Source organism: Mobula hypostoma, chromosome 6, assembly GCF_963921235.1.
Source record: "Mobula hypostoma chromosome 6, sMobHyp1.1, whole genome shotgun sequence".
Classification (NCBI taxonomy): Eukaryota; Metazoa; Chordata; class Chondrichthyes; order Myliobatiformes; family Myliobatidae; genus Mobula; species Mobula hypostoma.
The window spans coordinates 65,544,779-65,572,409 of record NC_086102.1 but is presented as its reverse complement, the minus strand read 5'-3'; the positions used below and the strand labels follow the sequence as shown (position 1 = coordinate 65,572,409).

The 27,631-nt window shown below is 41.6% G+C and overlaps 1 protein-coding gene across 9 annotated transcripts in view; it reads left to right on the top strand.

The window, feature by feature from the left end:
* The window catches only part of dmd (dystrophin), a 1,998,855-nt gene that overhangs the window by 1,680,097 nt on the left and 291,127 nt on the right, over window positions 1-27,631 (top strand). The gene's annotated exons all lie outside the window — the stretch shown is intronic.

Genomic DNA, 27,631 nt, shown 5'->3' with positions numbered 1-27,631 from the left:
ACACTTTGTTTAGGGAGATGCTGATTAATTGGATTTTAAATTAATGGTGTTACTTACCTGCATACAAATATTCAGTGAAGTCAGGCCTAGTTGCAGATATCTGCTCAGTTAATTATAGCCGTTCCTCTTTGCGTGCAGTTTTGTGAGGAGGGGATCTGCAACAGAGAAACTGTTTCATGCTGATAGCCGCTCCATAACAAATGAATGTTTCGAACTGTGTCCCATGTGTTCAAACATATTCATCCTCAGTGAGATGCAATTTCATTCCTGTTCTGATGGGTTGAGTTGAAATTTCCAAGCAAATCCTAAATTGCAAAGACTTTTTGTTGTCTTCTGAGACTCACTCATCAAATCAGGAGCAGGTTCTTGAGAAAATCAAGTCCTTACTAGATTTGTTGCACATATTGCAAGACAGGAATGCCACTCTCCTCAAATTAATAGTCTTGCTGTAACCACAAATAACTTGTTCTCTTTTGCTGACAAGCATCTCATCTCCAATTAATGCTTAAATAGTAAATTGAGAAATTTAGCTGATGGCCCACAGCATCAGTAAGGTTCAGGAGCTGTAGAAGAAATAATCAAGAGATATTGATTAGCTATTATCAGACTCAAATTTTAAAAGAAGCAAACTGGGAAAAGTGTGAAGTAATGCAAGCTTTAAACCCTGACAAGAATACCGAAACAGTGTAGGAACTCATGGTCTAAGTAACTGGTGCGAGTCCAGAAAACTTCTGACGACAGTATGTGATGATTTTAAAGATTTGAAAGAAAAATTTTCTCTGCCCTGTGAAGGGTGTGAAAGAGATGCTGTGATTCAACAATTGCAGTTCTGGAGGGCTGAAGGTGCGTAAACTGAGAGTGCATAGTTAGATGGATATGAATGAACTGGGACGGGAATTACCAAAAAAGACTAGTCAAGACTAGGAATTAATATATCAGCTTGCGGGATATTCAAGGGAAATAGTAAAACCCAAACATGCTGGTAGAGGGAGTTTTATTTAGGTTCTTAGCACTGGAAATAGTTACATTCCGACACGTCTCATTAGCGGGACAGAAGTATGGTCACATTGTTTATTCCAGGGACCAGCTGTTTGCGCTTATGCCGGCCGGTTTAGCGAACAGAGCAGCAGACACCCCTTCTGAAATCTGGAGGAAAACACACAGAGGATGCAGAGGGGGATCACAAAGTCAAGGAAAGAGGACCGGGTCGAGACAACAGAGACTTATGGAGAAGAGGAGTTGGGTGGTAATAAAATGGATGAGTTCACGGCGCTAGCCAGGCGTCAGAGAACATTTTGGGAGTGCAGTATTATGTGTTTCACTGGAACAGGGCTGCACGAGGACATATCCGATCAAAACTTTTCCATGGACGGCTTCCAGACCGTTCGGGCTGACCGGAAGTGCACTGAGAGTGGTAAGCGTAAAGGAGTTTCGTGCTTACTGTTCTGGTTAACAACAGATGGTGCAATCCGGGTCATATTACGATTGAGGAACGTGTTTGTAGACCGGATATTGAACTTTTTACTGTTGGACTTCGGCCATATTCCACCGAGATACAACACTGGGCGGCACGGGAATCGTTCCTGCCTGTGGCCATCGAACTTGCAGCTCCTCCCGTGGAGGGTCAGACACCCTGAGCCAATAGACTGGTCCTGGACTTATTTTCCATCTGGCATAGTTTGCATTTTGTTGTTTAATTGTTTGTGGTTTTTGTATTGCTATATTTATGCTCTATTCTTGGTTGGTGGGGCTGTAATGAAACCCAATTTCCCTCGGGATCAATAAAGTATAGCTATCTATCTATCTAAATAGCAAAGAGCAGCCTTTGTGATTGAGGATAACATCACTTCATTGATGCAAGAAGATCATGGCATGCTGGCCGTTCATTGAAGTCATTAAAAAAGCAGAATAGAATTAACAAAATCAAAGTAATAGTAAAGAGGCAAGAAATGGCAATGATGTCCTACACAGGCAATCAGTGCCCACTCTTACTGAAGAATGATAAACCTGCAATACTGGATGGCTGACACTGCAGAGTTTTCAAGGAAATATGAAAGAATATTGTGTACAACAGTTTCCCAAAATTTTCTCAATTCAGGAGCCATTTCTATAAATTAGAAAATTGTACATGTCGGTCTCCTGCGTATGAAAAAGGTGAAAGGAAAACTGGGAAATTGTAAACCGTTGGAAAATTGACAAAAATATAATTAAATAGTAACTGGACACCTTGAATTTTTTTTTAGTCGGTCAGAAAAAAAACTCTGGTGAATTGTAAGGAGGAAATCAAATTTGATGATGCACAGAATGTTTGGAGAGGCGACAGAAGTACTAAGGTACAAGTGACCTGTTCTACAGGAGTGTTGGGTTCCTAGAAAACAGTCCATATAATGATTATGCTATGTCATCCCTACATGCATCTTGGTTAGACTGTTTAAAAACGCAGACATGAGGAAATCTGCAGATGCTGGAAATTCAAGCAACACACACAAAAAATGCTGGTGAACGCAGCAGGCCAGGCAGCATCTCTAGGAAGAGGTACAGTCGACGTTTCAGGCCGAGACCCTTCATCAGGATTAACTGAAAGAAGAGATAGTAAGAGATTTGAAAATGGGAGGGGGAGGGGGAGATCCAAAATGATAGGAGAAGACAGGAGGAGAGAGCTGAAGAAGGGAGAGGATCATGGGATGGGAAGCCTGGGAAGAAAGAGGAGGGGAGCCCGGAGGATGGAGAGCAGGCAAGGAGTTATAGTGAGAGGGAAAGAGGGAGAAAAAAGAGAGAGAGAGAAAAAAGGGGGAGAAAATAAAATATATAAAAATTATATTAAATAAATAAGGGATGGGGTGTGAAGAGGAGGAGGGGCATTAGCGGAAGTTAGAGAAGTCAATATTCATGCCATCAGGTTGGAGGCTACCCGGACGGAATATAAGGTGTTGTTCCTCCAACCTGAGTGTGGCTTCATCTTGACAGTAGAGAAGGCTGTGGATAGACATATCAGACTGTTGCTTGTTTATTTACTTTTCTCCCCCCACTTTAATTTTGGAAGAATGAATTTTTATTCCATATCCCAGATTTTTGGTAATGATTTATGGATTTCTGAAGAATGAATTTCCATTTACTAAATTGCCATAACTCAGAAGTCGCCATTATTGAGGATACTGAAATGGGCTTTCAGAACGCGTTTCGGCAAAACGTCGCATTATAGACTGTGCATAAATTGGAGCTTACGGAATTGGATACAATTTACTGATCAATCTAAATAACTTGCTGAGTGGCAGGAGATGGAGAGAGATAATGGGTAAATACTCCGTGTTGGAAGATGTGACTGGGGGTCTCAGAAGGCTATAACTCATTACCCTGCTTTTAAGGTAATTAGAGGATGGGATTAAAAAACCCAGATTAGTCATGAGACAGAGGTTAATCACATTGTTAACGGTCTTGGATCAAAGTTTTAAGTTACAACAGGACTAATGATTTGAGCACAACAGTGGGGGAAAAAACATTTTAAGTGTGAGATAATCTACTTTAGAGTTATGAAGGATAAAATGATGCCCTCTCTAAACTGTGAGAAGAGCAGTGAAGGACCACAGGCACTATAGGGACCAGATATATTGATCACTGCAATGACATGGATGATTACTGAAAGCTTGATGGAACACTGATTTTATTTTACATGATGACTGATGTACAACAGGGTAAAAGTTGCTTTACAACGGTAGAAAGCCCTGGTCAGACTCTACCTGGATACTGTGAGCAGGTCTGAAGGAGGCCACGGAAGTATTTCGGCACAAATTTATCAAGATGAAACTGAAACTTAAAGAGCTAAATTATGAGGAGAGATTACAGAAGCTGGCAATTCGTAGCAATTTGATTCAAGCTTTCGTGACTTAAGGGCACTACATTGGGCAGAGAGAGTAAAACAATTTTTAATAAGTGTTTCATTTTTTTCCAGATTTTCCAGGTTTGCCTCCAGAGTATTTTTTTTTCACCCATGGCACTTATAGATCAGAGGATGGAGTAGTTGGTGTAAAGGTGGATGTAATGCACAGAGAAACTGTGAGAAAGAATAGGCAGTGGGTCGGACTTACATAAGTGCAGTCAGACAGATTAAAATGTGTTTGCTTTATTGCTGGGTGAATCAGGAACAATGGTGATGAGCTTAGCGCATGGATCAGTAGATGGAACTATGCTGTTGTGGCCAGAAACAGGAACAGGAAGGGAGCAGTCACCCTTTGGAAGTATTCTATAGACACCCCACCACCACCACAATAACAACAGAGATACTGACGAACAGATTGGGAGGCAGGTTTTGGAAAGGAACAAACATAATAGAGTTGCTGTCAAGGTGACTTCAACTTCCCTGATATTCATTGGCACCTCCTTAGTTTAAAAGGTTGAAATCAAGTGGAATTTGTTAGAAGTGTCCGGGAAGGATTCAGACTCAATACATGGATAAGCCAACGAGAGGAGAGGCCATACTGGGCAATGAACCTGGTCAGGTGACAGACCACTGAGTAGGTGAGCATTTCAGGGACAGTGACCATTGACCTTTACCATAGCCTTGGACAAAGATAGGAGCAGATGGTATGGAGAAGTATTTAATTGTAAGAGGGTGAATTACAATGCCATTGGGTGGGAAATTGTGAGTGTAAATTTGTAACGGATATACTCAGGGAAATACACAATGGAAATGTGGAAGCTGCTCAGGAAGCTTGCATGGGTTTCTGGAGAGGTTAGTTCTAATGAGGCAGGGAAAGGATAGGAAGGTGAAGGAACCACGGTTGACAAGGTTGGTGGAGCATCTAGGAAAGAGGGGTAAAAAGGAAGCATACATAAAAGAAGAGATTGCAGTGATAAGCATTGGTTCTGGAAGGTTACAACATGGCCAGGAAGGAACGTAAGAAGGGACTTAGGAGAGCTAGAAGAACAAATTGGAAGGCCTTGTCAAATAATATTAAAGGGAAACCCCAAGGCATTCTACATGTATGTGAAGATAAGGAAGATGACTAGAGTTAAGAGAAAGACTTCAGGGGTAAAAAAGGAAACATATCCTGGAGGCAGAGGAGGTAGGGTAGGTCCTTAATGAATACTTTGCTTCTGTATTCACCATTGATTGGGACCTTGACAAACCTGAGGCCATCGTAGAATGGGTTGATGTGCTGGAACATGTTGACATTAAGAAAGAGAATGTGCTAGAACTTTTGAAAAGCATGGGGGTAGGTAACCCAGAACCAGATGGTGTGTATCCCAGGTTACCCCTTGAAGAGAGAGAAGAGATTGCTGTGCCTTTGGCGATGAACTTTGCTTCCCCATTGGCCAGAGGAGTAGTGCCAGAAAATTGGAGGGTAGTAAATGTTATTCCTTTGTTCAAGAAAGGTAAGACGGGTAACCCTAGAAATTACAGACCCGTGAGTCTAACATAAATGGTGGGCAAACTATAGCAAAGGATTCTTAAGTTCAAGTTCAAATTCAATTGTGATTCAACCATATATATGTATAGAACTAAAAGAAACATTGTTCCTCCAGGCCAAGGTGCAAAACACAGCGCTTACAGTCACACACAACACGTATACTTACAATAGCACATACAGTCACAAAATATTATTAGCACAAGTCCCTGAGTGGCCTGGCCTGAAAACTGGTGGGTCATGGGATGTTATCCTGGAGCCATGTTTCTGTGAGAACAAGCACATTGCAGGTCCTCATCTCACACGAGGTCAGCCACAGACAAAGGCAATCCAACTTGTCTTCCAGGGAGTGAACACTGGGGAGAGCTGGCCTGCAGGGGCCGGCCTCCAACCCAGCATGGATTCCAGTGCGCCCACTGTGACTCTGCTCTCTCCCGCACCATCTCCCCTGAATGGCTGTAACAGGTGACGCTGCGGCACGAGGGTCTGCTCCGTTCAACAGCCGAGGCATTGCAGCTCCCCCACCGTCAGTCTCACCAATGAACCGGACTTGCAGTATTTCGTATCACAAATGTCCAACTGGGTCTTGCGATCACATTAAAAACATTTGCGCCATTTGTCGGGCCTCGAGAGTCTGCTACGACCAGGTATGCTGCCATCTTACTAGAAGTTAGAGGCAGGATTTTTAAGCATTTGGAGCAGCGTAGTCTGATTAAGGATAATCAGCATGGCTTTGTAAGGGGCAGATCGTGCCTCACAAGCCTGATTGGATTTTTTGATGAATTGACAAAACAAATTAATGAAGGTAGAGCAGTGGATGTGGTGTATATTGATTTTAATAGGGTGTTTGACAAGGTTCCTCATGTTAAGCTCATTCAAAAAGTTAGGAGGTATGGTGTCCGGGGAAATCTGGTTGCATGCATTCAGAATTAGCTTACCCACAGAAGGCAGGTGGTGGTTGTAGATGGAGTCTGTTCTTCCTGGAGGTCAGTAAACAGTGATGTTCTGCAGGGATCTGCTCTGGACCCCTTGCTCTTTGTGATTTTTATAAATGATGTACAAACGTAGACCCAGAAGTAGAAGGATGAGTTCATAAGTTTGCAGATGACATGAAGGTTGTTGGTGTTGTGGATAGTGCAGAAGGTTGTCGTAGGTTGCAAAAGAACATTGTTAGGGTGCAGAGCTGGGCTTAGATGTTGCAGATGGAGTTCAATCTGGCAAAATGAAAAGTGATGCACTGTAGAAGGTCAAGCTTGAAGACAGAGTGCAGCTATTAGCTTAGGAATGTGGAGGAACGGAGGGATCCTGGAGACTACATCCATGGATACTTCAAAGTTGCAGTGCAAGTTGATCAGGTGGTTAAGAAGGTGTATGGTATGTTGGCTTTCATTAGTCGGGGGAATGAGTTCAAGAGCTGCAAAGCACTACACAATTCTGAATATTATGTTCAGTTCAGGTCACCTCATTACTGGATGAATGTGGAAGCTTTGGATAGGGTGCAGAGAAGATATACCAGGGTTCTACCTGGATCAGAGATTATGTCTTGTAAGAATAAGTTGAGCAAGCTAGGGCTTTTCTCTTAGGATCAAAGGAGGATGAGAGATGATTTGATGGAGGTGTATAAGATGATAAGAGACATAGATAAGAGTGGATAGCCAGTGATATTTTCCCAAAATGGTAATGACTAATATGAGAGGGCATAATTTTAAAGTGATTGGAGGAATTCTAAAATGACAGGGGGGAATATCAGAGGTTTTTTTTACACAGTGTGTTGGGTGATTGGAGCGTGCAGCCGGGGATGGTGGAGGAGCTGGGTACATAAGAGGCATTTAATAAATTCTTAGATAGTCCATTGGATGAAAGATAAATGGATGTCTATGTTGGAGGGAAGGACTAGACTGATCTTGGAGTTAGTTAAATGGTCAGCACAACATTGTGGGGTGAAGGGCCTGTACTGTTCCATGTTCTATGTTTAACATTCGTTACTTACATGCACACCTTCAATCCACTGAACTCCAAGCTTTGAAATCCGCTCCATAAACCCTTCTCACTCTCCTTGAATTTATTCTGTAATTGTTTTACAGAGAATCCTTTTCAGGTGTTAACACTGCATTTAAATCATCTTCCTCTTTGTGCTATTAATTAAATGCAGATACTGTAGTTCTTTATCGTCTCAACGTATAAAATATGATGATTGAAGACCTTCTGAATTGCTGATAGATGAAAGATGCAACAAAGGCAGTACAGTGGTTTCAGAGAAGATCCTGATGGGCAGGTAGAAGATCTTAGCGCAGTGTCTGCAGGTGCATATGTCAGTGTAGCTCATGTAATTTCTTGCTGCTTCTTTACCTCAAAGGTGCCTCTTCATAGTATAAGTGATTGTGGAACAAGTAAAAGGGGAAAGGGTTAAAAGCAGTTAAGTATTGCTGGCGTATGAGCATGACAAGTAACACATTCTTTCAGAAGCTTGGTTACATACAGCTTTTTACTCAGCCTCTGCATTGGATAATTGAGAATGTGGTGACAGCTATAGGTTTTTGATAACCAGCTGAGTATGTAAAAACCAATGCATTGTGACACTGTGCAACTAGTGGGCTTCCCGTGGAATGCCTTAGGCTGCCTATCTCTTGAAATATGACTCCAGAGAGAGATCAAAAATTATTGTTTGCCAAGGTGACCTTGCTTTTGTTTTGTATACAGCACCGACGATTTGAAGTAGAAGAGTCGGCAATTTCCACCCTGCTCCATTAAAATGCAGAAAGATAAGTGAGGTTTTATTAAACAGCCTCTAAAATACTACCAGAATTACTGAGAAACATATGATATTGCTGTGAATGACTTTGGCTTGTAGATCCTGTAATTACGTAGTCAAATTTGAGGAGTCGTTTATGGTCCTGATCACCATTTTAGTATGAATGTTTTCTTCCGTGTATTTTGCCTGATGAGGTGCGCAGGATATTGACTTGAAGTTCTTGAATTTAATAGCCCATTTAAAATACAACAGTAAGCTGATGAAATATCATCATAATCTGGATGTCGAGCTATTTCTTTTTCTTTTTTTTTTACGTGTGCCTGAGAGTCTGTGCGTCTGTGTGTGTACGTCTGCGTGTACGCACGTCCGTGATGATGTCTTTTTTTTCCATGGCTTTTACAAGGCGCGGAGTGAGAGAGAGACTGTGTGGTGCACCACTCCTCACACAGACATTTTCTCCCAGTATTTTTCCCTTTATTTTACGAGGTCGAGTTGCGATCTTGACACTCAACCCAGCACGGATGGAAAGCGTACTCGGGAACGGACCCGACTGGCTTCGAACCTGGGAACCCTCGCTTCCGGGTCCGGCGCCGATGTCATTGCGCCACCAGCCGGCCCCTAGCTATTTCTTTTCCACAGCAAGATTTCCATAGAGTCATACATGTCTCCCCTGAAAACACAGCTCGTGCCACTGCGCCAGACTGTCACAAACACAAGTGATTTTGCAGATGCTAGAAATCCTGAACAACACACAAAAAATGCTGGAGGAGCACAGCAAGCCAGGCAGCATCCATACAGAGGAAAAACAATCGATGATTAGGGCCAAGACCTAAATGGTATGGGGCGAAGGCAGTAGACTGGGACTGAAAGGTAAATTAGAACAGACAAGCTGAAATGCTGGAGCAGATTCGATGGGCTATATAACCTAATTCTGCTCCTGAATCTCATGGCTTTATGGGCTTAAGACCTTTTAACAGGACTTGAATGTAAGGGGCCAGAAGCTAGGATAAGAAGGTAGCCAAGGGAAAGGAGTACAAGTGGGCAGATAATAGGTGAAACCAGGTTAGGGGATGGTGAATGAAGTAAAAAGCTTGGGAGGTGATGGGTGGAAGAGATAAAGGGCTGAAGAAGAAGGGATCTGTTAGAAGAGGACAATGGACCATGGAAGAAAGGGAAGGAGGAGGGGCATCGGAGCGAGGAGAATAGCAGGTGAGAAGAGAAGGGGTGAGAGGGCAACCAGAATGGGGAATTGGAAAAAGAGAGAAGGACTCAAAACATCGACTGTTTATTACCCTCAATAGATACTGCCTGACTTACAGTACCTCCAGCATTTGTTTGTCAAACTATTAGCCTCAGTTTTATAAACAGGATTTAATATGCAATATTGAAACAAGAATTAATTCTTCAATTTTCTCCCAGTTCCTGCTTTTAGATGACCAATGTCAAAAACAAATAACATTGTTCGGTCTTCATAATTTCAGGTCAGCACAAGACTTGCTTTCTAATTCACAATTTCATGTGGATTTTATCGTACAGTTTTTAAAACTTAACCTGATTGTTTATGACTCAAGTGAGGATGGGTCATTTTTGGAATATTCCAAATGTTAGTCTTTGCAATCTTTTACAGTAATCTTCAAGATGCAGGTAGAAGAAAATATCTGCAGTTTGGCAATAAAACAAAGTTTTGTACTGGTAAAACAATCTCAATTAGTTCTTGACAGCTTAGTACGAAAATTTGCTTATGTAGCGCAAAAGAAAATAACATAAATATTGCTTGCATAATGGTGGAGCAAGCACTGCATATGTGTTAACCAAACAGGATTTAAAGATTAAAACATTAAAAAGTAGAAAGATGGCAATTTATAAATAGCTGCTTCAAAACTATAAAAGCTAGTAGAACATGCAAACTCCACATAGAGAGCTCCAGCAAAGTAGGTCGGTCCTCCAGACCTTTGATGCTGTCTGTATGGAGTTTGCATATTCTCCCTCTAAATAAGTGGGTTTCCTCCAAGATTATCTGATTGTCTCCAAGATGCTCCGATTTCCTCTCGTAAGCCAAAGATTTAAAGGTTGATAGGTTAATTGCCCAATGTAAATCGCCCCTTGTGTGTGGGCGAATGATAGACTCTGGAAGGAATTACTGGGAGAATAAATTGCGTGGAAAGATTTGTGTATGAGTGGGATTGCATTAAGATCCTGCATAGAGCTAATGAGTCCGTGTGCCATATGGAAGTATGAAGTAGGGTTTCAAAAAGTTCAGACCTCCAACTAGATATTAACTAGGCCTCATCCAAGCCATTGGACTGTAGGTCAAGATCTCTCTGGGTGCTTTTGCTATTTGCTTGTATGGTGATTGTGGGGGAAGGGGGCTTTTGCTGGTGTAAGTGGGGAAAGGAGGGGCACGGGGTCGATGCATGGGGGGAGGGGAAGGTGGCGCTGGGGTTATGATGTTTCTATCATTCATTCTTTGGGGTTTTTTTCTGTTTCGTGGATAGCTGCAAAAAGTAAACATTTCAGGTTGTATACTGTAGACATTCTCTGGTAGTAAATTGAACCATTAAATCATTGCCCTGTGGTTTCACCCTTTAAATGGTTAATATTTAGAAGCCTTTGAAAGGGTTTAAGAAAAGGCACTGTCAAACTGCACTGCCACTCTCACTCATATGGTAGCTAGTTTGTCTGTCTTTTGGGGGTGAAGTTCCTGCTTCTGAACTTGGAGGTTATTTGATCATCAAACATTTAGGTTGAGATGCTACAAGGGGAACATGGAGGTGACTCTGGTGGTGGAAAGAATGAACATTTTGTGTGTTGTATGGTGCACTAATCATGTGGGTTTAGTTTTCCCAATTGATGCTGAGATTGAGTTTTGTTGAAATTCCAATTAACTACGTACTTATAGTCGCTCCTGATTTTCCATTTTGATTGTGGTAATGCATCAGGTGAGATACCAGCTCTTGTAGCAACTATATATTTATTTATTTAGAGAGTGATTCCACACCACCAAACTGCGCCACCCGGCAAACAACTGACTTAACCCTAGCCTAATTACAGAACAATTTACAATGACCAATTGGCATACTAACCGGTATGTCTTTGGACTGCTGGAGGAAACCAGAGCACCTAGAGAAAGCCCATGTGTACATGAAGAACATACAAACATTCTTACAGAGGATGCTGGAATTGAACTCCAATCTCCGACACCCTGAGCTGTAATAGCATCGTGCTAATCACACACTATCGTGGCACCCCATATGTATGTTGGCATTTTGGTCTATTAAGGTTTCTGGTAAAAATAATCCTGCAGGATGTCAATAACAGCAGATTCGGTAACGTAACTGTGAATGTCATATGGAAGGGCTTTCTCTTGTTGGAACTGGTCTTTGTCTGGCATTCCCATGCCAAAATGTAACCATTAGTTCATGCTGAAAGTGGTCAAATGCTGATGTTTGCAGGCATCATCTGCTTCACTTGCTGAGGAGTTTGCTAGTGGAATTGAATATATTATGCACAGCAGTGAAGATCCCCCACTTCTGACCTTATGATACAAGGAATATCATTGATGAAATGACTGAAAATGGTTGGGATTAAATCACAGCCCTGAGAAGCACTTGGTTCTTCCAGCAAGCACAACTATCTTCCTTTATGTGAGCTATGACGTCGGCCGGTGTCGTTTTTCCCTTTGATACCCATTGAGATCCATTTAAAGTGGGCTCCTTAATGTCACATTCAATCAATGCTGCCTTGAATTCAAGAGCAGTTACACTCGCAACACAATTAAAAATCAGGTTATTGATCCATGTTTGGACCAAGGTTCTAACAAGCTGGGGGGCTGGTGACCAAATTGATCCTTTTTAAATATATGTAGAATTTGTAAGTATGACTACCAGCTAAAAGGAATTCTATTCCATCAGACTTTCCAAACTCTAGGAATCAGTCAATTGACATGGCAGCAGCATACCACTGAGGATTTTTAACTCTTTAAAAAGCATTGAAAGTTGTCATGATTTTCCCAGTGGAGCTGATGTAATCTTTGCAATTTGGTTTACTCAGTAGAGAATTCACTTAAAGGAATTACAGACCTTGAATTTGGTTACAGAATTCTGGAATTCTGCCTTACAGTGTGCACCATTTTAACGTGAAAGTGCACTTGATATGATTCCATGGAATTCTGCAATGAGGTCACTTATTTATAGCTGGTGTACGAGGGGTGATACTTCATGTATACTTCATTGTTTACATTCAAGATTTGGGAGACGAGAATTGTTCCATATTTAGTCTTGCAAACGGAAGATGATTATTGTCATGACATTTTTGACACTGCAATTTCAGTCTCATACACTTGCTTTGCATAATGGCCCAAATGAGCCACAGAAAGGAAGGTGGCAGTGGAAAGAAGCCACTTTCTCATTCATTCTCCTTCAATGCTGATGTTTTTTAGAGTGCTCTGCCAATCATTTAGATTGCACATTTATGCTGGATACCCAATATAATGCTGGATGTCTTCTTCCTGTAACGATCCAACATCGTCATGTATGAGGGTCATCATGGCTGGTAATTCCAGTGGAGCTTCTGCCGATGTAAAGGAACAAAATAGATTAAAATACCCATGTACCATTTGCAGTATTCTGAGAACAGACCGCAGAAATCCCTGTATTATGAATGAACAGCCTGAATAAGTCCAGCACAAATAAGACTTAATGTTTGTGGACTTCGAAGGTGAAGAGTGTAAAATCGGAATGAATTCATCATCATCCCCATGTGTAAGGAGCATCACAGGGAAAAGAATTCCGTGAACTGGGATAGAGAGAAAAAGAGTAAGTGATAGCAGAGATTCCCCAATAAATATTGGGTAACTTGGGTAGAATGACCCTCCCTTGGTTTTTACCCCATATATTATCACAAAATCATTCAATAATTTATGGTTCATATAGAAATATGAGAGAGAGCAAGATTGCTACTTGAACATCTATCTCCGATCATTTTAAGACTGTCAGAAATCATGAAGGAAGCTGGAAAAATAATGTTTAATCATTTAGAGCCAGATTTATTTTCACTGCAGCTGATGCCAGTGGGCTGGGCAGTTAGTAGGGGAAATGTTGCACAAGTTCAAGACGTAGCACAGCTGGAGGCAAGTTATTTCTGTCTGTTCAAATGTGAATGTTTCACCTCTTCAGGAAATGTACTAGATCTGCAGGAACTCCATTTTCAATTCCTGCCAACCTTTGCTTCCACGTTTGTAGCTTCACATTTGCTTCCATGTGTGTAGTGGTTATTAATGATATGTACTGCTCCTGAGAAACTAAAGACCTAATGATGTTGACAGTTCATGCTTTTGAGCCAGTCCCTTTTCATACTAATTATTCTCATTTACCGGTTGGAATCAGTCCTCCTTAAAATGCCTGGACATGTCAGTGTTGTATGAGAAGAACCACAGATTATTGGTCACCACGTATTTCTTTAAACTTTAGTATCCTTTCTTTTGACTTGGCAAGGATGGAATTACTTGGTAATGTTATAACCCTTTTTGTGCTTATAAGTAACTTTCAGAAGTAGTTTTGAGTTAATCCTAATTTGTTCTCCTGTACTTGTGCCCTGTACCTGTATAATGCCCATGTTGAGTTACTCTTGGAAATTGAGCAACAGAAGCTGGAAAAGGCTTCTCCTGGATGTAACTCCATTCATTTCCAACTAAATCATTCCTTGTTCACCAGTCCAACTTGCCCCATTGCAGCTGCCTTTATGTTCCTTTTAAATCCATGGGATGGACTCTGACCTACACTGGGGCACAACTGATTGTGCCATTGACCTTCATATTCCAGTTGACTGTCTGGAGCAGAACCTATGAGAGTCTCTGTCATTACTTCAACAATATCCAGGAGGGCAATCACAATGTAAGATCCTTTTTCCATGGCGCACTACCTCAAATATTTTTCTTCCATCCCTCTCCACACCAAGTACCAAGGCAATGGACACAAAATGCTGGAGAAACTCAACAGTTCAGAGGGCGTCTGTGGTGAGAAATGAACAGTCAACAGTTTGGACCAAGACCCTTCATTAGAACTGAAAAGGAAGAGGGCAGAAGCCAGAATGAAAAGGTAGGGGAGGGGGAGAAGCACAAACTGACAGGATATAAGCGACACAAAATGATGGGGAAGGTAGATTGATGGGGAGGGAGGGATGAAAGGAAATAATGTGAGAAGCTGAGCGATGCAGCTGGACGAAGCAAAGGGGTGAAGAAAAAGAAATCTGATAGGAGAGGACAGTGGAATAAGGGGAAGAACCAGAGGGAACTAATGGGTTTAACACAAACTTGTTTTGTTTCTTATGGAAGATGAACAATTTCTTCTTTCATTTTCTGAAGTCACACTTGAAAATTTACAATTTCTTTTTGTCTGTACTTGTGTGATTGCAGGCTTTTCAGGAGAAGTTCCTGAAATTCTCACACAGTCACAAGACCCTGACCTTACTAATATTCCATTCTTTGGAAGGACCCTTTGGATCTGCCATCATTTTATAAATTCTTAATGTACTTTTTTTAACAACTGGAGTGAACGTTTATCAAAAGCTGTCATATGCCAATAGATCTTCAGTAGAATTGCTCATGGGTAGCCTTGAATGTGTGCCGTGGTTATTATTGTATATAAAGACCAACCAAAATATGCATTCAGTAGAAAAATCTACATCCTGGTACCTACTTCTAATTTGCTGCAATCAATGAGCTAATAAAACAGTTTTTAAGGATGGGGGCACAACATCCGTTTTCATTTTAAAATGGGGGAATAAATACCAGCCATTGTATTTAAGTGACAGCTTTGAATAATGTTTTCATTAATGGTGGACCTCAGAATGTTGATGGTGCAGATTTACCTGCAGTGATACTGAGGTTAGAACCACTTCCATTTAAAATAGTGAAGTGTTTAAATTAGAAATTGAATCTTGTAATTGCGCTGTACAAGTTGGATGTGACCATCATCCACTCAGTAATTTGATTGGACCAATTTTAGCTCCACCAGTGAAAGCCTCACACAAGTGCAAAGATCTCTGCACATGTGCCTAGCACCATTTCAGATTGATCCAGTGGAAGTGAGTTATCATGAGCAGAATAAGATTTTAAGCACTCGCTGGGTCCAATGCAACATTAACAAAATACTATCAAACTCTTTATCAAGCACTTATAATTTCCTGTCATTTTTATTTTGGAGCCTCAAGTGTATATCTCATTGTTGTAATATTGCTCCCAGTCATATATCCTTGACATTCAGGGCTCTGTTCAAAAATTTGCATGTTTGTATGTCAGACGAGGTCAGAACAAAGCTGGAATCTCTCCAGGAATCTACTGTCAGGGCATGCCTGAAACTAATTGCTGCAAAATGGTGCCTTTGTGGGTTTGCATTACGTGCTGCCAACATTCTGAACTCAATATCCCATGGCCTTTTTCACACAAAATCAAAGAAAATTTGACACTGGGACGCAAGAGAAATAACAGAACAGATAATCAGAGATTTGGTAAAATGTTGTGCTTTAAGGATCATCTTAAAAGTTGAAAATTGGGGAAGGGGATGTGGGGACAGTGAGATCTCCAATGTTTATTGCCTTGGAAGCTAAACCCTTGGCTGTAGCTGTTGGAGTGATCAGAGACTGCAAATGCAAGAGCTACCAGCCTTCATGTTTTTGAAGTAGAGAGAGAGTTCAAATTGGGGAGGGGAACTTCGACTCAGACCATGAAAGGCCTGAGTTGGGCACTTTCATGCCTTACAAGGTGCAAATTGGAAGTCTGTGTGGGGCGCCACTCCTCGCACAGACACTAGAGCAATGAGTGATTAAGTGCCTTGCTCAGGGACACAAACATGCTGCCACAGCTGAGGCTCGAACTAGCGACCTTCAAATCACTAGACGAATGCCTTAACCACTTGGCCACGTGCCCAACACAAACAATGCAGGCTTCTCATGGTCTGAGTCGACGCTCCCCCTCAAATTGGGGAATGGGTTTGCAAGATGGTGGCAGAATTTGAAAACAATAGTAAAAATTTTTGATATTGATAAGTTGCTTAATCAGGAGCCATTGTAAGTCAGTGAATTCAGAAGGAATAGGGCTAAAAGCAAATTAGTATAATGACAACTGAGCTTTAAACATTTTGAATGGCATGAGGTTAGCAGAGAGGACAATGTGGGAGACTTGCTGGTTACACTAGAAAACTCAAGTGCAGTGGTAACGAAGTTATGGATAAGGAGATCAGAAGCAGATGAGCTGAGACTGAAGTAGAGTCTGGTGATGTTGCAGGCAAAGAAATAATGGTCTTTATAATGGCACAATGTGAAGTGTAATGCCAAAATTGCATACGGTCTGATTCACTTTTGGGTAGTTCCCAGGAACTGATATAGAATCAGTAGATAGGCAATGGAGTTTATGATCTTGACCTTGTACCAAAGCTTTGTCCTTGGTCATATTCAGTTGGAAGTCAGAGGCAAGGAGAATCAGTGGACCTGGTGGTAATGCTGTTTCTCAAGTGACATTGACAAGGCAAAAGAGAAGGGTGTAAAAAGTAGATTCTTGAGAATAAATGGAATCAGAACAGATGCCTGATATGAAATTTATTTTTTGTGCATCAGATAGTACAATAATATAAAAAAGAAGTCTCTGAATTGCAAAAACAAACAAATAGTGCCAAAATCACCAGGTGGACATGAAAAGCAATGTGATTATAGGAGATTGACAAATGAAAGAACTCTTTGGGTCCCTGAATGGTGGGGAAGGACGTGGAAAAGTGCAGGCATTAATCCCCTGCAGTATTATAGGGAACTGGAAGCAAACCTGGCTCCATGATTTCAGAAATGTTCCTATTTTATCTCCTTCTCCACTCACCCCTCCCAATTCTCTGCAACTTAAAATTAACTTGTTTACTCTCTTTCACATTTCTGATAGTGTCCTAGAGTGTTAGGTTTTGTAACTCCAAAACATAAAACTAACCAAAAGAAAAACTCGGAGCAGGAAGTAGCATGAGCTGTTCTAGTTTTTACTTTTAGCGAAGTGCCCACTAATGACGAGGTGTTAAATTGACGTATACCATTCATGTATTTTTACATATAACCCATTTAAACAAACAAAGAATGCTGAATCAAACAATACATTTACAATATCACTAGATATTACTGATATATTAAATACACAACACTCCTACTTAGCTATAAACTCCAACTCAATATAGAATGCCTCTCAGTATACTATATAACACAACTATTGGTGGCATCCGTTAGTCTCGTGAGACCATGGATCTGCACCTGGAAAGTCTTTGGACTGTCCTCTCCAGGGCGCAGGCCTGGGCAAGGTTCTATGGAAGACCGGCAATTGCCCATGCAGCAAGTCTCTCCTCTCCACGACACTGATGTTGTCCAAGGGAAGGGGAAGGGCCGATACAGCTTGGCACCAGTGACGTCGCAGGAGTTGCCAGAACGAGGCTGAAGGCAACGTTGTACTGCCTTAGGGACTCCAGCTCCAGATTTGTCCTCAGGGTTTACTCCTGAAGCCTTTCCCATGTGTGTGTATGGCCGCAAGGCAGCAGAGGTTTGAAATCAAACCTTCCCAGGCTCACGAGCTCCATCTACCCGAAGCACTGGTTTTAAGGTGCCAGGTAGTAACACAACTACTATATAGACATCCACAGCATTGTAAATTTTCAAATTGTCCCATTTAGGTGGAAAGATTTAATCACTTTGGAGGATTTCTTACTCTCGAGAGATAACATCATTCCTGACCAGGGGGGCGGGTGGCGGGGGTCACTCTGCTCGAAGTTGTGGCTGTGGAACAATCTCTAGTTCAGGGGTCTCCATAGTGGTTGTAGGAGTTGACTCTGGAACTGCAGGAAGTGGTCTGACAGCTCTTAATACCTTTCTACTGGATGTACTGACATCCTGAAAAGTGCATGGCAAGCTGCTCGATCTGTTGAACTAACCAAGGCCACTGGACAAATCTTTCAGCCAACAGTTTAATTTTGACCATGTCTAGATGACTGGAATGTAGCTCCTCCAACACTTCAGCTCTCAGCTTGGATGGTGCAACAACTCTCAACCTCCACATTAGGCAACCTCCAAAAAGAACAAGTCATCCCAGTGTTGCTAAAAATGGGGGAACTGGAATTCCTGCTGCACTTTCCACCCATTTTAGGTGACCACGTAGACCTGAAATTTTGTAATTGTGCCCTCCAACGAACAGAGCCCATCTCCGCATTCATGCTGCTGTTGTTAGTGGAACACCCTTCTGCGGATTGAAAATGGACAGTTGTGGTTAGTGATCAGTAATGAGAGTAAACTCTCTCCGATACAAGTACTGGTTGAAATTTTTTACACCCCAAGCCAGACTCAAGGCTTCTCTGTCAATCTAAGTGTACTTTTTCTCTGCAGTGGTAAGGAACATGATGCAAAGGCTACGGGGTGTTCACTTCCATCACACATAACCTGTGACCTGATGGAACTTATACCATAAGGCAGGGCGTCACAGACAAACTTTATTGAACCATATAGATCATAATGTGTGAGTACAGTATCTGACATCAGCATTTCCATTGTCTTTTGGAAACCCACCTGACAATGTTTTGTCCATTTCCTTTTTTCCAGTCTGTAGTAATGAGTTCAAGGGCTGGAGCACAGTAATCAGGTTTGGCAGGCAACAATTATAGTAATTGAAAAATCCTAAAAAGGACTGCTACTGTGACACATCCTTTGGCCTTGGGGCATCCATCACTGTTTGAACTTTCTCAGCACACTTGTGTAATTCTTGTGCGTCAATAATGTGGCCACAGTAAGTGATGCTTGGTTTAAAGAATTCACACTTGATGCGTCCATAATTGTCTGACCTTCTTAGCACTGTCTTGGGATTTTGGAGATGTTCCCTGTAATCCTCATTGGTAACAACTATGTCATCCAAATAGCACTGATTTCCTGGACAGCCTTGCAGTACTTGGTCCACAGCTTTCTGACAGAGTGCAGGTGTAGATGGTTCTCCAAAAATAAGCCTATTTTAGCGATTTAGCCCTTTGTAAGTGTTTATCATGAGAAACACTTTGGACTCTTCTTCCATCTCCATCTGTAGGTAGGCCTCAGCTAAGTCCACTTTGCTGAAGTGCTTCCCACCAAAAAGGTTTCAGCACTAGGTAGATGATGACCTTAAAATTGCCATAGATCCTGACAGACCCATTGTTCTTGACTGTTTGGACCATTAGCATTTATCACGGATGGTATCAGGAACCGGACAGGATTTATAAAATTTAGGTGTGGCATTTTCATTTAACGCTATTTTACCCTTGGTATGTTTGAGTTTTCCAGTGCCATTCTTAAACACTGCTGTGGCATCATCCAGTAGGTTTCTTAATTCACTTTCAGTTGTCACTTTTGCAATGGGATATGGTATGCAAACGCTAGATCTAGATTCGAAAGACCTCTGCCTGATCAGAAATCTGTACTGGGAACAAACTGCTGCTGTAAGAGTAGATGGAGAAGTGAGTCACTTTACGAAAATCAGGAGAGGCGTTGGACAAGGGTGTGTTTTCTCCCATGATTTATTTAATATGTACAGTGAAACAATATTACCAAAAATAAGAGACATTTTGGGAATCAAAGTTGACAGTGAAAACATCAATAATTTCAGATATGCAGATGACACTGTGTTAATTGCAAGAACAGAGGAAGAACTACAAAACTTAATTGATATAGTTGTTGAAAAAAGTGCAAAAATGGGTCTATCTATCAATTGCAGTAAGACCGAACGTATGGTGATATCCAAAAAGAAGGAGAATCCTATCTGCAGGCTGAGAATAAGCGGGGAAGACATAAAACAAGTACAGAACTTTTGCTACATAGAAAGCTTGGTGACATCAGATGGCAGGTGCAACATGGACAACAAAAGAAGAATAGGGATGGCAAAAGATACCTTTACGAGAATGAAGAGTATAATGACCAACACTAAACTAGGCATGACAACCCGCCTCACTGTACTGAAATGTTACGTTTATCCAGTTATGTTATATGGCTCAGAATGTTGGACAATATCTAGTAACATGAGGAAACAAATTGAAGCAGCAGAGATGTGGTTTTTGAGGCGGATGCAAAGAATATCGTGGACGAAACGAATAGCTAATGAGGATGTCATGAACAGAGCAAACACAAAAAGAGAAATAATGTATGAGATCATGAAAAGGCAACGTAACTTCATTGGACATGTGATTAGGAAAGAGGAGTTAGAATGCATGGTAATTATGGGAAAGATTGAAGGGAAGAAAGCGAGAGGAAGACAAAGACAAATGATGATGGAAACAGTAGCCAGAGAACTGGAAATGAATACCGATGACCTGTAGTGAATTATTTGAACAAGTAATGAATGCTTAATCAATCAATGTATTTACAGTATTACTCAAATATTACTGAAACATTAAATACACTACACAGACCTGAAACATTCACATTATTTCTCTTTCCTCAGAAGCTGCTTGACATGTACATACTGAATTTTTCCAGCATTTTCTGCTTTTATTTCAAATTTACAGCACATGGAGGTTTTTTTTCTTGATTTTCAATACAATTGAATTTACTGCCACTTCTCTTCCAGGAATACCAATCTTAAAGTTTTGCTTCCTACCTCTGATAGGATTTGTTTATTGTTTACCCCTAATTGTTTTTGTTTCTTTTTTTGTTTTTACTAATATATTAATCAAAACTCTCCTTCCACAGACATATCCCTTACCTTTGCCAATATTTGTCTCCAATCTTATGGCATCTAGCTTCCAACTGAAAATCATTCTTCAAAGCTAGGATATAGTCATGATCCTACAAGTTCAAACTAATTTTTTGAACCACAATTATCTTCACATCTTGAGTACATCACTTATGTTGTGCATTAACTTATGCATATACTTAACTTCTCTCTGCAATAACATAGCTTTGCTCTATCCCAAAGCTGTCCTGCTCCACTGTTTCGCTTCATTGTTTTCTGTGTTTTAAAAAAAATAGAGACTTCTTTCTTTCGTTCAGGTAATACTCGTGAAAATCCCTTCAATTTCTTCTGACCTCATCTTTGCCCGTTTCTGCTCTTTACCTTGATTTTAATAAGCCTTGTGCTCTTCCTTTCTCTGATCCCAGACAGTCTTACTCCATCACATGTCTGTTTCAGCCCCTAACCAATCCATGTCATTCATTTTCAAATCTGGCATAACGTGGAGGTCTTCTCCCATTATCTTCACCTCCATGCTATTTCTTTGACTGGCAGTCTCCTCCCAGAGTGTGGACCCTTTTCTTCTCCCTCAGAATTCCCAGTCCAATTGGACCCACTTTCCTGTTCCTTACTCTCTCTTGACATGCTTATCAGTAACTGCCAAAGTGACATTGCCCAACTGTTTTTCCAATCTTCTTGCCTACATGAAATAAACCACCACCCCACACCTCACACAACACCTTCCCCAACCAGCGGCCAATTCTTTCTGAGGACCCATTCCACTATTGTCATCAGACCTCCTAACCAGGATGGTTTGGCAAACTGACCTCTACCTTACAGAGGTCAAATGTCAGCTCTTTAGCAATACCCCTGGACCATGACTCCCCCATTGAACATCATTCTCTTGTCTCATAGGCAGCTGCTGACCTCATTTCAAGAGAACTTCCTCCACAGCCTCCAGTCATATAGTGGCCTAATCACACAAGGCCTACTTCCACCTCCTCTCCAAGGTCCACCAGCACTAGGTAGATGCGTTGTTTCAGTCTTCTCTTGTCTCACGGAGCTTATTTCTTCCTGCCTTGACTCTCTTTTCTTGCTGAACTTCTTCCCATTTCTATCCATGATAATCCTTGTGCAGTGGGTTTAAGCAGGTGCATGGACCCTTGCACAGCACAGATACAAAAGCTGTTGGAGTTACGGTATATGGAACTCTGTTGGAGTTACGTTATATGGAAATGCAATCAATTTTATTGGCAAAAGGTTGACATAAGCAAACTTTCTTGAAGTTTATAAATTTGTTGACTAGTTTAGAATTTCCAAGAGAGCACTTTGGTGAATGCTGCCCAACAAAGAATTTGTTCACCAAAAACACTGGATGACATTAAAAAAAAATGTTTTTGTACTGTCTGGAGGTGAGACATTTTCAGATGAAGATGGAACTAACTTGATATTATCAGTGACTATGCTGCAAACTGGAGAATTATTTCATGTTGAAAAGCATGTGATGGATGTACTTGCAATGCACCATTACTTTCTTGTGTGATAAGAATATTTTCCCTTTCTACTATTCAATGTAGCTAGTGACTTATCTACAGTTTAATAAGTTCTGCATGAAAGAATGCAGGACATTTGTATTTTTATTTCCATTTTAATGCTGTGTTGGATTTTCTCCAATGACTTCTGCATTTTCTCCATAGCAATGGAAATAATAACCCTTACCAAAGGTACAGTTATTATAAAGCTTTTGAAGAGTGCTTGGCAAACTTTATGATGCTGATGTGATGTGCAGTAATCCAAGTTAAATTGTAAGATATCACTGCTATATTTCAATTTAGCTTGAATTACTTCACATGGTGGCACAATGATGATAGAAAGAGTACATGACTAAATAGTCTTTTCTCCACCCCAGCAATCACTATGGTGCATCTTCCAAAACAAAATCAGCCACTTAAATATCAAACTATTAGCATATTGTTTCTGCTTGGATCTTCCATGGTGGACAATACTACCAAAGATAATCTTGTCAGGTTCAGCAAAGCTTGGGAATATTCGGAAGGAACAGAAAAGTGTGAGTCTTTCTGACTGGAAGCTTTGGGAAAGCGACATGTTTACAAAAGCTTTGTCACACCCTGTACAAGAATTATATGTTAGGATTCAACAGCATCAGTATGAAAGTAAAGGAACAAACTTTGATACAGTGCTTCTTATGTTGAAAATGATCCTCCCCACGGTGAAAATTCTGAAGGATTTGCTTCAGAAATTATTACTGATTGTGCTTGGGGAGTGCTTTTTGTAAATGTTGTGATATGAGATTGGTGAAGAACTATTGCCTTAGGGAGAATTGTCCAGTGATTGAACTTTATGTCATGTTCCAGACATAAATTCTAATAGTGAGGTGAATGAGAGCCCCATTGAGGCATTGTGTTATGAGCAGATCATATTAGTGGTTAAAATGGATTTTGCTAACAGAGTTTCTGAGAATCTTTTTGAAATGTGGCAAGTTCATGAGCCCCACAAAATTGCCTTCTGGCTTTCAACCATTGTCTCTTCCACTAACCCTCTGTTGAGTTTTAATATCCACCCAGGCACTCTTTTCAATCCTACATGTCAATGCACGTATAAAAGAGATGAAGCCTGGTGATGACACACAATGATGTTCTTGTACAGTTGCTGACTATTTATGTCATTCTTCTGCAATTACAACAGATATTTAGTCCATTTAAAATAATATAATAGCAATTATATCTGTCTTCTGCAGTGTTTGTTTGGAAATAATCCTGAACTAGTTAAAAGAAATTGAGCAAAACACTCAGGTATTTTCTGCCATCGGGGAAATTTTAAAACCTATTTCTGGGCTCCTTTCACCCATGAATGCCAGTGCAGCATTTCTTGTGGAAAGCCAGTTTAAAATTCATGTCTGTTTGAACATTTCCTAGTCTAAGGAATGGAAATACAGCTCCGTGCTGAGATGTTTGTTCCTTTCAAAATAAGAAGTGGATAGCCAGAGACAGTTTCCCCTGGGCAGAAATAGCTAATACAAAGGGGCATAGTTTTAAGGATGATTGGAGGAAAGTATAGTGGGATATCGGAGGTAAGCTTTTTACAGAGAGTGGTGGGTACATGGAATGCCCTGCCACGGGTGGTGGTAGAGGCAGATATATTGGGGACGTTCGCGAAACTCTTGATAGGTACATGAATAGAAATATGGAGGGCTATGTAAGAGGGAAAGGTCAGATTGAATTGATCAGTAGGTTAAAAGGTTGGCACAACATTATGGCTCAAATGACCTGTACTGTGCTGTAATGTGTTGTATGTTCTATAACAAAAGTATAATTACATTTAACTAAATACTGGAGTGAAACAGGTGAGAAAGTTTTGGAAATAACCCAGAACATCTACAGGAGCTGCAGGAGGGATTATTAGGAATGCTTTTATGTTGGAAACTGCTCAGTTCACTGCAACCAGAGCCCTGGAATGTGAGTTGGACCTTAGACTTGAAACATGAAATATGAGGGAAACATTGGAGACTGAGATGGAGGGTGAGAGTTAGTGGAAGCAGAATGTGAAGAAGGGATTGGCATGAAAGGAATTGCATGAAGAGGGTCAATAATTTTTGGAGCTGGAATTCAGCAAGAAAAAAGAGCAACACATAAAGCTAATATCAGGGGTAAAAGAACAGGACTGAGAGTCACAAAAGGATGAAGAGCACATAGCAGTAAGATTCAAGAAAGAAAAAGAAACACTTTCTGTTCAGGAACTGGGATTCATGAGAAAGCAACTCAAAGAACTGGATTTGATGTTTAGGAATAGAAAAATACTGTCATAATTGTACAGGTGAAGCTACAAATGGAGTACTGTGTAAGAAGAAAGGATGTACCAGCATTAGAGAGATATAGAGAGCTGGCTCCTGAAACAAAAGGGTTGCGTAAGAGGGTTGCACATAGCTTAAGAGGTTAATCTATATTGTTTATGTTTTGAACAATGAATGGTGATATTATTGAAACATACAAAATCCTAAAGGATCAATGTTGAGTTGTTTTCATGATTGGGAGAGACTCAAACAAGAAGATATAGTGGTAAGATAAGGTGGTGGTTATTTAAAACAGAGTGTTACGTACCCCGTAACTGGGTTGCCAAACCAGCAGAAATGGAACACTCAGTTGGAGTCTGGAGTACTAGAACTAAGAAAGTTTTATTAAAGAAACAAGCAACACAGTAATCGAAAGGATAATAAATGCAACAGTTCAGCGATGATAAACACACATGTGCACAGAATTAAGATAACAGCATCAATCAAGCTCTATCATTGTCTAGGGGTAAATGACCATATTTCAAAGTGACTCAAAGTTCAGTCCAGTTTAGTAGTTCAGTTCGCAGTAATCGTTGCCATGGCGATGGACAACGTGGGGGAAGAGAGAGAACAGGAACAACTGATCATTCAGACACGGCTTCACTCACAGACCGGCGAGATGGCTCACAAGCAGCTTTTGGGCGGGTCCTTGGTGATGTCACCTGAGGTCACCGACTGTGACCCCTCCTCCAGATGCGGTCGATCCTCCGCAGTGAACCCGGCACCCAGGCAAGGGCGGACACACACCGGGTTCCCGCTGATCGTACCTTTCCACCCTGGTCGTTGTCTGGTACTTCCCACCGACTCGTGAGAAGCGTACCGCTTCCAGGGTCTCGTTACCTCGGGTGGCGTGTGTCCTGCCTTAGCGAACCGGTCCCTTTTTATCCCCCTGCTGGGGTATCGCCTGTCCATCACTTCAAACAGTTCAAGGTTCAAAGGGGGGAGCCGCTCCAGACACTGCTCCATTGTTCCTTATCTCTCCTTCCCCTGAGGGCAGGTGGCAGGCCACTTGCTGATGTCACTGATGCTAACCCAGGCCAGCAAACATCTTAATTTTATGTGTATTTCTCATCACACTTCCCCCCTTTTAAGGATTTTTACCGGGAGGTAAAAATTACAAACATGAATAGATTATTTGATACACACACAAATATACATCTTTATCAGCTATTTGGCGAACACAGCGAGTTTGAAGCTGTCAACACCTTGACAGACAGTCATCGCATTTTCTGTTCCTTTTACACGTGTTATTAATAATCCCTTAGACCAGGCTCCAACTCAGCAAACTTCATAGTGGCCAAAAACACTGATGAATTGCGACCAATGTAACCTCTCATTTGGTTTTGTCCCGGACCACAATAACAAGGGTCGTCCCATTCCGACTCAGTTTTCTCTCGCAAGGGCTTAGTAGGAGGGGGACGGGTATTGACCGCAGAGTTATTGCAAAACTTCCTGCAGTACCCCACCATCTCCAAGAGCCTTCTGAGGGCCCTCTTGTCTGTCGGGGTTGGGAGGTCAGCGATAGCCTGCACTGTAGCTTGCATCGCTGCCAGCTGCCCCTGTGTCACCACAATTCCCAGGTAAGTGATCCTCGTGTGGCCGAATTCATTTTTTTCAAGGTTCACTATCAAGCTGGCTTCAGACAGCCGTATTAAATTGCCAATACACACCTCTGTGTTCATCAGCCCTTTAGTCACTGAATTACTCATTATATATGAGTGTTCTTTACTAGGCTGCCCTATTGTAACAGACATCACCCAGCGTCCCAGTTCTTTGCATTTCCTCGGGACAATCAAACACACGGGTGCGAGTCGTTTAATTACTTCTTCTAAAGATTCGCTTTATTTGGGGATTAAGAGAGAGACCTTATCAGTAGACCTGGCCAAAACAATAGCCTTCTCCCATCTGACCGATCCCATCCTAATCTTTTCAAAATGGTTTTTTCCTCTTATCAGGGGGCCCCTAGCTTCATTGATTTCCACGCTAACACCGACTAGGTTTGTTAGCATAGCAAAAGCCGGTGACCGTCTCAGTTCGCGTCGGTCATGATCAATAACATTTTTCCCCCTGGGCAGCCGGTAAATCTCTTTCATGATTCCACCAACTGTTTCCTCCAGCACCGCAAAATGTCCACCGGGGGGTACCTCGTGGGCCATGTTAAAAACCTCATCCCCATAACTCTTTTGCACCACCCCCCACTCCTCATCTGCGGATACTGTACTTGATTTCCCTTTTAGCACTTCCTCCTCCACACAATAGCCTACTAGTTCCCTTGTCAAGGCTGTGTCAGAGAGAGCGGTCTCTGCCAAAACCATCAGCCCCTCGTCTCGCTCCTGCGTCTGCACAAATTCTTTCCTGGCTACTGCTACGTCCGTCCCAGCTCCCTCACTACCTCTTGTCTCACTACACCCCGTCTCATACAAGGTTGGCAGAAACGTTTCAGCTAAATTCACTATTGCGGGCCCGTGATGAACCTGTGAGTCCATGGGCGGGGCCTCAATGCTGGCAGGCTGACCTGTCAATCTCACGACTGGGAACACGATTCCTCCGGCGATGTCATTACCGAGCAAGACTTCCACGTCTTTCATCGGTAATTCGGACCTCACCCCGATCGTGACTAGTCCAGAGACCAGGTTGCTTTGTAAGTGTATCTGGTGCAAAGGGACTGACTCTGTCCCTTCCCCAACACCTTTGACCTCTACCTCCCCAGTCTGGGTCTCTGAGCTAAACTCTAATACACTCTTCAGTATCAGTGACTGACACGCTCCCGTGTCTCTCCAGATCCGCACTGGAACTGGTTTTAACCTCTCCTTCACTGACACCAGTCCGGCCGAGATAAACCTCTCACGCCCTTCCTGGACTTTTGCAGACTTGTCCTTCCCTAGCGGTTCGCTTAACAGCTCGATACAGCCATTCAAAATTTC